The sequence below is a fragment of the Geotrypetes seraphini genome, chromosome 2 (genome assembly GCF_902459505.1).
Source record: "Geotrypetes seraphini chromosome 2, aGeoSer1.1, whole genome shotgun sequence".
Taxonomy (NCBI): domain Eukaryota; kingdom Metazoa; phylum Chordata; class Amphibia; order Gymnophiona; family Dermophiidae; genus Geotrypetes; species Geotrypetes seraphini.
This window is the reverse complement of record NC_047085.1, coordinates 426,017,134-426,030,233: the sequence shown is the minus strand read 5'-3', so window position 1 is coordinate 426,030,233 and position 13,100 is coordinate 426,017,134. Positions and strand designations below refer to the sequence as shown.

Below are 13,100 nucleotides of genomic sequence, written 5' to 3'. Positions count from 1 at the left end.
TGCCTTTCTGCTCCACTAGGGGGTGCATCCCCTCGTGGTCTCCAGTTCACTTAACTAGCAAAGAAGCCAACCTCGGGGAGGTGGGCGGGTTGTGAGAATATATGCCTGCTGTCCCTGGATAACACCTGTTACGGTAAGTAACTGTGCTTTATCCCAGGACAAGCAGGCATGATATTCTCACATGTGGGTGACCTCCAAGCTAACTGAAAAGGGATGGAGGGAAGTTGGCAATTTAAGCAAATAGATTTCATAAAACCGATTGGCCGAACCGGCCATCGCTCCTGGACAGTGAGTCCAGACAGTAGTGGGAGGTGAAGGTATGAACCGAAGACCACGTGGCAGCCTTGCAGATTTCCTCAATAGGTGTGGACCTGAGGAACGCTACGGAGGCTGCCATCGCTCGGACCTTGTGTCCCGTTACTCGACCATGCAGCGTGAGACCAGCCTGAGCGTAGCAGAAGGAGATGCAGTCGGCCAACCAGTTGGACAAGGTGCGCTTGGAGACTGGGTGACCTAACCGGTTTGAGTCGAAGGACAAAAACAATTGTGGGACTTTCCGGTGTGACTGAGTACGTTGGAGGTAAAAGGCCAACGCTCTCTTACAGTCAAGAGTATGGAGTGCCACTTCTCCGGGGTGAGAGTGGGGCTTGGGAAAAAAAACAGGCAAGACAATGGACTGATTGAGGTGAAAATCAGACACTACTTTAGGCAAGAACTTTGGATGGGTGCGGAGTACCACCTTGTCGTGATGGAATACCGTGAAGGGTGGATCCGCTACCAGAGCTTGTAACTCACTAACCCGCCGGGCGGAAGTGAGTGCGAGCAGGAAAATCACCTTCCAAGTGAGGAATTTTGGATGGCATTTGTCTAGGAGCTCAAATGGAGGTTTCATTAGTTGAGCCAGAACCACGTTGAGGTCCCAAACCACCGGGGGAGGTTTGAGAGGAGGGTGGACATTCAGAAGACCCTTCATGAAGCGAGAGACTAAGGGATGGAGCGAGAGGGCTTTCCCTTCCAGGGGCTGATGAAAGGCCGCAATCGCACTGAGGTGTACTCGAATGGAGTTGGTCTTTAGGCCGGAATGAGATAATTGAAGTAAATAGTCAAGGACCAGAGGGACGGGGACCGACACTGGGTCCTGGCTGTGGGAGGAGCACCAGGTTGAGAATCTGGTCCACTTTTGGGAGTAGCAGGTTCTTGTCGAGGTCTTTCTAGAGGCCTCCAATATCTCCTTGACTGATTGAGACACGGGAAGAGCAGTCAGGGGGAGAGAAACCAAGCATTCAGATGAAGAGATTGAAGATTGGGATGTAACAGCGAACCCTGACCCTGTGATAGTAGAGAGGAAAACAGAGGCAGAGGCAGTGGATCTCTGACACAGAGTTGAAGTAGAAGGGAAAACCAAGGCTGGCGTGGCCAGCGAGGGGCAATCAGGATCAGGGTGGCTTGTACTGTTTTCAGGTGGACAAGCGTCCGCAGTATCAGAGGAAACGGCGGGAACGCGTACAGGAACCTTCCCTCCCAGTCGAGGAGGAAGGCGTCGGCCTCGAGCCGGTCCGGGAGGTACATCCGGGAGCAGAAGAGAGGCAGCTTGTGGTTGTGGGGGGATGCGAATAGATCTATTTGAGGCGTCCCCCACTTTTCGAACATCTGTCGTAGGATCTGAGAGTGCAGTGACCACTCGTGTGGCTGGAGGAGGCGGCTGAGTCTGTCCGCCAGACAGTTTTGTTCTCCTTGTATGTACACCGCTCGAAGGAAGGTGTTGTTGGAGATTGCCCATTTCCAGAGGCGCAGGGCTTCCCGGCAAAGGGACCAAGACCCTATTCCCCCTTGTTTGTTTACGTAGTACATTGCTACCTGGTTGTCGGTTCGGATGAGAACCACTCGGTCGTGGAGCAGATGTTGAAAAGCTACAGCTGCGAGATAGATGGCCCGAAGCTCTAGCATGTTGATGTGGCAGCGACGGTCTTCTGCTGACCACATCCCTTGAGTGCGTAGGCCGTCCAGATGGGCTCCCCAAGCGTACTCCGACGAGTCCGTGGTGAGTATCTTGCTGTGGGGTGGGGTGAGGAAGAGCAAACCTTTGGAAAGATTTGAAGAGTCGGCCCACCAGCGGAGCGATCGTTGCAAAGAAGGCGTCACTGTCACGGGGCGGTCGATCGGGTCCCGGTCTTGATGCCATTGAGAGGCCAGGGTCCATTGAGGAATTCTCAGATGGAGGCGGGCGAAGGGTGTGACGTGGACGGTGGAGGCCATGTGGCCCAGAAGAGTCATCATCTGCCGAGCTGATACCGAGGTCAGCAAGGAAAACCTTCGACTCAGACTTACTAACGCCTCTAGACGCGGAGGGGGGAGGAAGGAACGGAGGCGAACCGTGTCCAGCGTGGCCCCGATGAACTGTAGGGACTGGGAGGGATTTTGGGAAGTTTATCTTGAACCCTAGACTTTGTAGGTAGGTAATAGTCTGTTGGGTCGCTGAGATAACCGCTTCCCTGGACGGGGCTTTGATCAGCCAGTCGTCCAGGTTGGGGAATACCTGGAGGCCCTGGGAGCGTAAGGTTGCTGCGACCACCACGAGGCACTTGGTGAAGACCCGAGGTGACGATGCTAGGCCGAAGGGGAGGACACGATATTGTAGGTGCCAGTCCCCTACCTGAAAACGCAAGAACTTGCGGTGAGCGGGGTGCACTGGGACATGTGTGTACGCCTCCTTCAGATCGAGGGAGCAGAGCCAGTCGCCCTCGTCGATCAGGGGGTAGAGGGTCGGTAGGGAAAGCATCCGAAATTTTTCCCGTATCAGGAATTTGTTGAGGTGTCTCAAGTCTAGTATTGGGCGTAAGTCTCCCGTTTTTTTCGGTACCAAGAAGTAACGGGAGTAGAAGCCCTTCCCCCGTTGGTCGGGGGGAACCTCCTCCACTGCTCTCAGGCGAAGCAGGTCTCGAGCTTCGGAGAGGAGTAGGGGTAGCTGCGTCCGGTTGGGAGGGCAATTCCTTGGGGGGTTGTCCGGAGGAATGGTCCGAAAGTTGAGAGAGCATCCTGATGAGATCACGCCAAGGACCCATGCGTCCGACGTGACTTGTTCCCAGCGAGGGTAAAAGGCTTTGAGGCGACCCCCGATGGGAAGGAGGCCTGGGACTATGGCGGAGGGGGCCCGCCCCCTTCCGCGCATCCCGTCAAAAGGACGGGGATGGTTTGGTAGTCGCAGGCGGTTGGGATTTGGGCATGGCCCGGTGGTGGGCTTGCGGACGCCTGGGTGGAGGCCGCGAGAAGGCAGGAGTGGATTTTTGTGGGTAGCGGCGCGGAGGGGCCCTATACGGCCTGGACGCGGGCGGTTTGGGCTTTTGTCGGACGAGGGAGGCAAACGAGCGTTCGTGTTCGGAGAGGCGTTTTGTAGCCGCCTCGATAGTGTCATCGAACAGTTCTTTTCCCACGCAGGGGAGGTTAGCCAACCGGTCCTGTAAGTTGGGGTCCATGTCGACCAGGCGTAGCCAAGCTAGTCAGCGCATGGCGATAGCAAAGGCTGCCTATCTGGAAGAGAGTTCGAAGCTATCGTAGGCCGCGTGGAATAGATGGAGGCGTAGGTTGGAGAGGGATTCCAAAAGCAGGCTAAAGGCTCCTTGGCAGGAGGCAGGTAGGTCAGTCTCAAAGGCTCTCAGTAGTCCAATGAGGTGTTTGAGGTAGGATGTGAAGGTGAAAGTGTAGCTTTGCACCCTAGAGGCCATCATCGCATTTTGATATAGTCTCCTGCCGAACTTGTCTAGGGTTCTGCCTTCTCGGCCTGGGGGGACCGCCGCTGAGACCCGGGAGGGGTGAGCCTTTTTTAAGGAGAATTCTACTAACAGCGACTGGTGAGAGAGCTGTGGTTGTTCAAATCCCGGAAAGGGTACTGTACGGTACTTGGCCTCCATTTTGGAGGGCACGGCTGTGACCATATAGGGGGTCTCCAGGTTCCTGAAGAGAGCCTGTTGGAGTATCGGGTTAGGCGGTAAACGAAGGGACTCTCTGGGCAGTGATGGCATATCCAGTTCCGCTAGGTACTCTTTAGAGTATCTGGAGTCGGACTGGAGGTCTAAATTCAAAGCGTGGCCCATGTCCTGGACAAAGCGTGAGAAGGATGGTCGGGATGTTTCCGAGGCCCCGTGCGGGGTCGGTGAACGAGATCTCCGTTGGGTGGAGAAGGAAGGGGAGGCTTCCCTCGAGTAGCGAGGTTCCTGTTCCGATCCAAGCTCCGAGACCGGGGAAGCACTGTGAAAGTGTTCCGGGGTCGTGGATCTCCGACGTCTCGAGGAGCCCCTCGGAGACGATGCCGGGGTTCGGGGTACCGATCGATGTCGAATCGGTGACCTCGACCCGGACTCCCTTGGTGAAAGCCCGAAACCTCGGATCGGAGCCCCGGTCCGAGGGGGAGTTCGGAGGATGCGTAGGTTGGAGAGTAATAGCTCTGCCACCCTCAGCGGTCCCGTACGAGGTGTAGGTGAACGGCCTCGTAGAGTGGGGGAACCCCGGGCCTTCTTAGAGGTACGGCAGTTCGAGGTTTCTGTTGGTTTAGCCCGACGTTTTGCCCTGTGGCGGTCTGTGGAGGTAGAGCGCCTCGGGTGCCTCGGTGAGGAGTCCGAGGAGGATGAGATGCGGCGAAGTTTGCGCACTTTTCCCCGAGGTGGCTCAACGCGAGGCTCAGGCTGGTCTGGCACATGCGGGGTCGAGGTCGAGGCAGAGGCCGGTTGTAGATGGGCCATTGCAGCGGACAGCTCCGACGAGATCATTGCTCGGAGTAAGTCCTGGAAGACGGGCACGGACAGCATCGAAGGCATGTCCCCTGCCTCGGTGCACTCCACCGGGGGCGACCTCGTATCAGAGTATTCCCGTGTGGTGGAGGCACGGCCCGAAGGCTTGGAGGGCTTCGTCGGGGCTGTAAGCATGGGACTTCCGCCATGCGTCGCCGGTGTCCCCGAGGTTGGTTTCTTCGCTGGTACAGAACCTGAAGAGGGAAAAGGGGACTTACCCGGAGCCGAGGCTTTCTGTTGTCCTGAGGACTTCGGAGTCGAGTCTCGAGGCGATGCCAAGGTATTCGGGGCCGAGGTCAAGGCCGGGGCCGAGGCCGGGGCCGACCTCGAGGCCGAGGTAGAGGGTTGGTCTGGGGCGAAAAGATCCGCCATGCGGGCTTTCCTTCGACGGAGGGCCTGGTTCTGGAAAGTAGCGCACTGGGGACAGGAGTCGGTTGGATGAGCGGCCCCCAGGCAGAGGATGCACCGGCGATGCGGGTCTGTGATGGAAAGAAGCCGCTCGCACCGGGTGCACTTTTTAAAGCCGGTCAAAGGCCGGGACATAGAATCGAAGGTGGCCGCGGCTCGAGTAGCCACGCGGTCACGGGGACCCGGAAGCCTCCGGGTCGGTCAAACGAAGCAGGAATCAAGTTTAAGAAGAAAAAATTTCGCGCACAGCGACTTAAACGATGAAAAACAAGAAAAATCGCGGTGCTAGAAGGCAGTTGGGGCAGAGCCTGAAAAAACACGATTTCTAGGCTCAGCGGAAAATTTTGAACTGGAGACCACGAGGGGATGCACCCCCTAGTGGAGCAGGAAGGCACGCATGCGTGGAGCAGCAGAGCAAACTTAAATCTTCAATCAAGTTTGCTTGAAAATGCTTCCGCATCGGGGCTCCTTAGATGACGTCACCCACATGTGAGAATATCATGCCTGCTTGTCCTGGGATAACACTGCTTTAGACCATTGTTACAGAACAAACTCATTCCTGGGCAAATCACTTAATCCTCCCCCCCTTTGCCCCAGGTATGTTAGATTGTGAGCCTGCCGGGACAGAGAAGGAAAACTGCTTGAGTACCTGAATAAATGCATGTAAACCGTTCTAAGCTCCTCTGTGAGAACGGTATAGAAAATTGAATGAATGAATAAATAAATAAATTCCCTTCCCCCCACACAGTACCTTATTGACTCATACTGCATTCAGACATATAATCTAGGGCTTCTGGGCTGCAGTCCATTTCATTTCCCTCAGAGATATATCCCTCTACTTCCATAAGAGACTCCTCACTCTCTGAAGCTCGATACAAGCTATCCTCTGAAGCAGCATTTGGCCAGCCCTGCTCAAATAACTTTTCCCTTCCAGTTAGCCTCTGTTTGGAAAACAAAGTATTGTCAGCATTGCAGTGCTGTGGGACAGGAGGTTTTTTTAGCAGAAGGCAGTAAGACAGAGCTTCTAGCCTTCAGTTCCCTCTTCTGTGAGTAACGTCCTTCCCTCAAGGTTCCTGATTGCCTATGTGTGTTCTCAGCTGGCCTTGATTTATCCTGCTGTGGAACTTTCACTGGTGCTCTAACCACATTCTTCCTGTCAGCTCCACCCTTTTCCTTAACCCTTGCTGTGTCAGATTGCCTGGCCAGAGGTTTAACCGGAGAATTAATAGATGGTTTATAAAAGGGATTATAGTGACTTGGAACAGGTATTCTGTTCTTTTCTGCCATCCCTTCTCTGTTCTGCCCTGCCTGTTTGATTTTAGCACTGGGAACAGAGTTAATGGTCAGCTTCCTTGGCTTAGGAATAGGTACATTTGCTTTAGTGGCAGGGTTTAAAGCAGATTTTGAACCAGTGACAGGGCCTTCACTGTCACAATAATCGCCAAACAAAAACTCATAATCTATAAATAAGCAGATTATATAGAACCCCCTGCAACTCCACAGGATACTACAGTAAACTATATCACATTTGGAGGAACCATACTACCACACTCACACACCACACACTCAAGAATAAGGATTCATACAAAGAAGAGCAAAAGAAAGGAAAAAGAAAGGAAAGTGGAGAAAGCCTCAATTCGGCTTCATGGGCTCTAAAAACTCCACTTTCTCACAAAAAGGCTCCACTTTCATAAATCATATCAAAAATAGTCACTGAATCATGTGTCGGCAGTAGCAACCCCCCACTTAGGGACTGTAGAATCACAACTTCTCAAAGATTGCAGAGCAAGTTCAATAACCTCATACAGGCACAGTTCCAACAGAGCGCATGAAGAGCAAAAGAGGAGATATTTAGCTGCTGATCATCTCATACCTCTTGTGCTGAGATCCCCAAACAAAAAAGTGCACATGCAGGACACGCAAAACTTAAATAGGCATCTTCACTGCAGGACCTAACAGGGAGCTTTCGTGTTTTGCCGACGCTGCGTCAGGAGTCTTGCAAAACTACATTCAAAAAATATAAAGTTCGCCAGCAACTGCAAATAGAAAAATGCTGAAGAAACTCCGCCCACATCAGAACGTAGCAAATGGAAGGAAAAGATGGATCCACCCACATCTCAGTGCAGCCAATAAACAACACAGAAGCAGTTCAGAGAGCAAACATAATAGAATGTCAAAAAAATAAAAGTTCAAAAAAAGCCAGCCCATGCCACCCAAGCATTCAAGCTACCCGACTCCACAGTTTGCAGGTGAAAAATCCACCGTTGTTCCTTCTGGCGAAGCAGACGTCGCCAATCCTCTCTTCTGACAGGTTTAGGGCAATGTTCCAATACACAGCATTTTAAACAAAAAAAGTAATGTTTAAAGTTAATGCAGTGTTCATCCATCCGCTTTGTGAACAGGCAAGATCGATGTTCCAGCAGTCAAATCTTAAAGATTCTAGATGTCTGCCCCACATACAGGAGTCCACAGGGGCATTGGATCACATACACCACCCCAATTGTCAAACATGAAGTGCTACTTAAAGGGAAATGACTGCATAATTTTTGGATGCACAAATCATTACTTGACACATCGTGCATCTGCCACATCTCAAATGCCCACCTGGAGCAACAGGGACATCGCCTTCAAGAGGTTTCAATTCATTAGGGCTCAGTAGATCATCAGAGAGATTAGCATATCTCTTGAAGGCAAACAGAAACCGGGTGTCTACAAAGCAGGGGTAGACCCGCAAAATGTTCAGGTGACATTGAACAATTCTCTGAATCTGCTTGAATTGATTAGTAAATTTTAGAACAAAAGTCATCACCTCATCCTGTTGTTGTGTAGCATTATACTGCAGCAACTGCTCCCTTGGGGTTCAAAAATGCACGCTTAACAGCTTTATTAACCAGAGGCTTAGGATACCCACGTTCCTCAAATTTCACCTTGAGCCCCTCAGCTCGTGTTAAGAACTCCTGGTTAGTGCTGCAAATGCGGCAATATTTCAAAAACCGAGCATACAGGATGCTGTTCTTCATTGGAAAGGGATGCATACTTTGAAAATTCAAAAGAGAATTCCTATCCATTTTCTTCGTGTATACAGTAATAAAAATTCGACCACTCTCAATCCAGATGGACACATCCAAAAAATGAACATGGGTGGGACTGCATGTTACTTCAAACTTCAGTGCTGGATGACAGATGTTAATATACCTTTTAAAATCCTCCAATTCACTCAAAGACCTGGTCCTTACACAAAAAATATCATCAATGAACTGAGCCCACCACAACATCTTCTGCGTATAAGGAGAAGAGTGAATAAATTGATCCTCGAAGGCTGCCATGAATAAATTGGCCCCAGAGGGGGCGAAAGAAGCCTCCTTCGCCACTCCTGAACGCTGCTGGTAAAACATTATTCAAAGATGAAATAATTATTTTCCATGGTCATTTTTCTCAATGGAGGAGAGTAAACAGTGGTCTCCATACCTAAAGAAGGATATAAAACTGCTAGAGAGGGTGCAGAGACGAGCAACGAAGCTAGTGAAAGGTATGGAGAACCTGGACTACGAGGAACGACTTAGGAGACTGGGGTTGTTCTCCCTTGAGAAGAGGAGACTACGAGGGGATCTGATCGAGACTTTTAAAATACTGAAAGGATTCGACAAAATGGAGCAGGGAAAGCAGTTATTTACAATGTCCAATGTGACACAGACAAGAGGACATAGACTAAAGCTGAGGGGGGACAGGTCCAAGAAGAATATCAGGAAGTTCTGTTTCACACAGTGAGTGGTGGATACCTGGAATGCTCTCCCAGGGGAAGTAATTGCAGAATCCACCGTTCTAGGATTTAAGGGTAAGCTAGATGCACATCTCCTTAAGAGTTATGACTGACCAATGTATTTACTCATTTCATTTCTTTAGGGCTTCAGACATGCCAAACGTTGTTCGTTAATACTTTCACGAAACAACCAAAACTTTTTATATGGTTGGCTATGGCTGTGGCTTCTTCATTTGCCCATATAGTTTTTTATACATTTATGAATATCATTTAAATAATTTTTTAAATAGTTTTTTTACTTTTCTTTTATAGAAAATGCTTTACAATAAATATTTGTAAAAGTAACTTAGCTTAATGCATTCTCCTTAGTTGGATCGGGTCGGGGCTTGTCACATCGACATGTTTCGCCTTAACGGCTTTTTCAAGATATCAACCCCTGCATAGATGAAAGAAGACATTACCCAAGAATCCTCCATTTATTATCCCTTAAGGGGACCATATAGTAAGTAGCTTTTTTCAAAACTATATGCTCACCTTATTATTCTTTTTAACAGACCATCCCGATATTTGCTGCTTTTTGATCTATCCAAGATGGCCGCGGCGTCTTTTTTTCTAGTTTAAGTACCAACCTCCTATAATGACCTCATCTCACCACTAACGAATCAGGGAGCACCATTATATTAACGAAGTCCACTCCACTTCTTGATTTAGACCCTCCGGCACCACCGTATTTAATTTAAAGATCCACTTCTGCTCTAACCAGTTTAGCCTACGTTTATAATTTCCTCCCTCCCACCCTTCCTTTATATGTAATATGATACGCCATTTAATATCCGTGCATGTCCTAAAGAAACCCAGTGTTCAACTAGAGGAGCTCCCTTAAGGGATAATAAATGGAGGATTCTTGGGTAATGTCTTCTTTCATCTATGCAGGGGTTGATATCTTGAAAAAGCCGTTAAGGCGAAACATGTCGATGTGACAAGCCCCGACCCGATCCAACTAAGGAGAATGCATTAAGCTAAGTTACTTTTACAAATATTTATTGTAAAGCATTTTCTATAAAAGAAAAGTAAAAAAACTATTAAAAAAATTATTTAAATGATATTCATAAATGTATAAAAAACTATATGGGCAAATGAAGAAGCCACAGCCATAGCCAACCATATAAAAAGTTTTGGTTGTTTCGTGAAAGTATTAACGAACAACGTTTGGCATGTCTGAAGCCCTAAAGAAATGAAATGAGTAAATACATTGGTCAGTCAGGTATATTTCTTGGATACTAGACTAATGTGAAGGAGGTGACTTAAATTTGTACTTGCATCTCCTTAAGAGTGGCATAGAGTGATACAGGTAAGGGTAAATTAGATACACATCTCCTTTGAGAAGCATACAGTGATATAGGGACTAAAACTATGCCAGAGGGTACACCTGGCAGGGCCTCCGCATGTGCGGATCACCGGACTTTATGGACTCAGGGTCTGATCCAGAGATGGCAATTCTTATGTTCTTATGTCATAAGGGTCTGTACTAGGACCAGTGCTATTTAACTTATTCATAAATGACCTGGAAATTGGAACGAGTGAGGTAATTAAATTTGCAGATGATTCTAAACTATTCAAAGTTGTTAAAATGCATGCAGATTATGAAAAACTGCAGGCAGACCTTAGTAAATTGGAAGACTGGGCATCCAAGTGGCAAATGAAATTTAATGTGGACAAATGCAAAGTGATGCACATTGGGAAGAATAACCTGAATCACAGTTACCGGATGATAGGGTCCACCTTGGGGATTAACGCCCAAGAAAAGGATCTGGGTATCATTGTAGACAATACGATGAAACCTTACACCCAATGTGTGGCAGCAGCCAAAAAAGCAAACAGGATGATAGCAATTATTAAAAAAGGGATGGTTAGCAAGAATAAGAATGTTATAATGTCCCGTATTGCTCCATGGTGCAACCTCATCTGGAGTATTGCGTTCAATTCTGGTCTCCTTATCTCAAGAAATATATAGTGGTACTAGAAAAGGTTAAAAGAAGAGCGACCAAGATGGTAAAGGAGATGGAACTCCTTTCGTATGAGGAAAGACTAAAACGGTTAAGGCTCTTCAGCTTGGAAAAGAGACGGCTGAGGAGAGATATGATTGAAATCTACAAAATCCTGAGTGGAGTAGAACTGGTACAAAGACTAGGGGACACTCAATGAAGTTACAGGGAAATATTTTTAAAACCAATAGAAGGACATTTTTTTCACTCAGAAAATAGTTAAGCTCTGGAACACGTTGACAGAGGATATGGTAAGAGCGGATAGCGTAGTTGGTTTTAAGAAAGGTTTGGACAAGTTCCTGGAGGAACTGTCCATAATCTGTTATTGAGAAAGCCATGGAGGAAGCCACTGGTTACCCTTTATCGGTAGCATGGAATATTGCTACTCCTTGGGTTTTGGCCAGGTACTAGTGACCTGGATTGGCCACCTTGAGAACGAGCTACTGGGCTTGATGGACCACTGGTCTGGCCCAGTAAGGCTATTATGTTCTGGAGAGAATTGTCACCGGTGATGAGAGATGGGTACTGGAGAGCAAAAGACAAAGCATGGAGTGGAGATATCCATCTTCTCCAGGAAAGGTGAAATTCAAATGTCAGCCCTCCTCCTCCAAGAAAATCATGTTAACCTTTTTTGGGGACATAAAGGGGCCTATTCTGGAACATTTCCAAGCACTCGGACAAAGTGAAAATTACTGTGCATTGCTGCAAAATGAACTTAATCCTGAAATTCGCAACAAAACAAGATGAAAGTTGTCCAAAACAGTCTTGCTGCACCATGACAATGCACATCCTCATACAGCAAAGGGACAGAAGAGTCAGTGAAACAGCTTGGGATCAAACATCTTCCACATCCTCCTTTTCAGCCTGGATCTGGTGCTTAGCAATTTTCACATCTTCAGTCCATTGAAGGAGATGCTGCGAGGTCACAGATTCACCTCTGATAATTGAGTAAAGGAAGCGGTGCTCACCTGGCATTGGAAGTCACCGGAAAACTTCTCTGCAGGAATGCAGAAGCTAGTTGAACGATACAACAAATGTATCATTTTGCATGGGGACTGTGGAAAAATAATATGTTCAATTGCTCACAGTTACTTCTATTAAAGACATTAAATGTATTTGCCCTTTACTTTTTGATTTACCCATACGGAATGAGAGTTCTGATAAGGACTGGTGGAATTCTTGATTAAAAATCCAAAGTATCAATGTGAAGATTTTTGATGGGGATCCTGTAGTAGCTGCTCTTTTAGCTGGGGGGCTAACATGATTTGTCCAAAAAGTTTAATGGTAGTGTTCTGAACCAACTGTATGTGCTTAACATGAGATACATTTAATAAATGATTAAGAATATTACAGTAGTCTGATCTAAAAAGTGAGCTAATGTTCAAAGTGCTGAGACATCTAGAATCTGCAGAACAGATTGCAGCAATTGAAGCAAGTAAAAGTTCTCTTAATGACAATAGTAAGTTGCTTATTGAGAGATGCCTGCCATGAACCATCCTTAAGATAGAGAATCTTTCAGGAAAAACAGGGACCTCTGTTAAGACTAGGTGAACAGGAAAATGTTAGAGTACCATCTGGATCATCAAATAAAATTAAAATCAATCCAAGTAACATCTATTCAGCCATTGTATTATTTATTGAGTATTTGGGTTAGGATTCAAAAGCATCCAGAAATACACTAATGTTGACTTAAGACATCAGAAGAGCCCTCAAATAATATTAGTGGTTTTATCTGCATGATAGACACAAGGCTTAATACAGCTCATGTTTCAACATATCAGTGAGATGTTTTGCAGATAGCATAAGCAAAACTAGCTGATTACAAGAAGGACCAAGCCCTTTGCATCAAGGTTGCTTATTTTCCTAGTTAAATTAATTCCTTCCTCCGGGTAACCTAAAGTCACAATGCATGGCTATAAAATAGAGAAATATTTTCTTTTCTTGTAACAATAGTAAGATGAACTTTTCTGCTCTTTTTAAGAATTTAAATTTATTTTGAAAGAGAAGATATCAAGATCACTGACATAGCGTCTATATGGGCCGAGCACTTCCAAAATTTCAGTTTTTTAAAAGCCTAGGAATAAGCTACAGATTAATCTGCAA

General features: G+C 47.4%; 1 protein-coding gene across 2 annotated transcripts in view; it reads right to left on the bottom strand.

Moving 5' to 3' along the window:
- Window positions 1-13,100, bottom strand: part of MINDY3 (MINDY lysine 48 deubiquitinase 3) — a 394,770-nt gene that overhangs the window by 168,813 nt on the left and 212,857 nt on the right. The window lies entirely within an intron of this gene.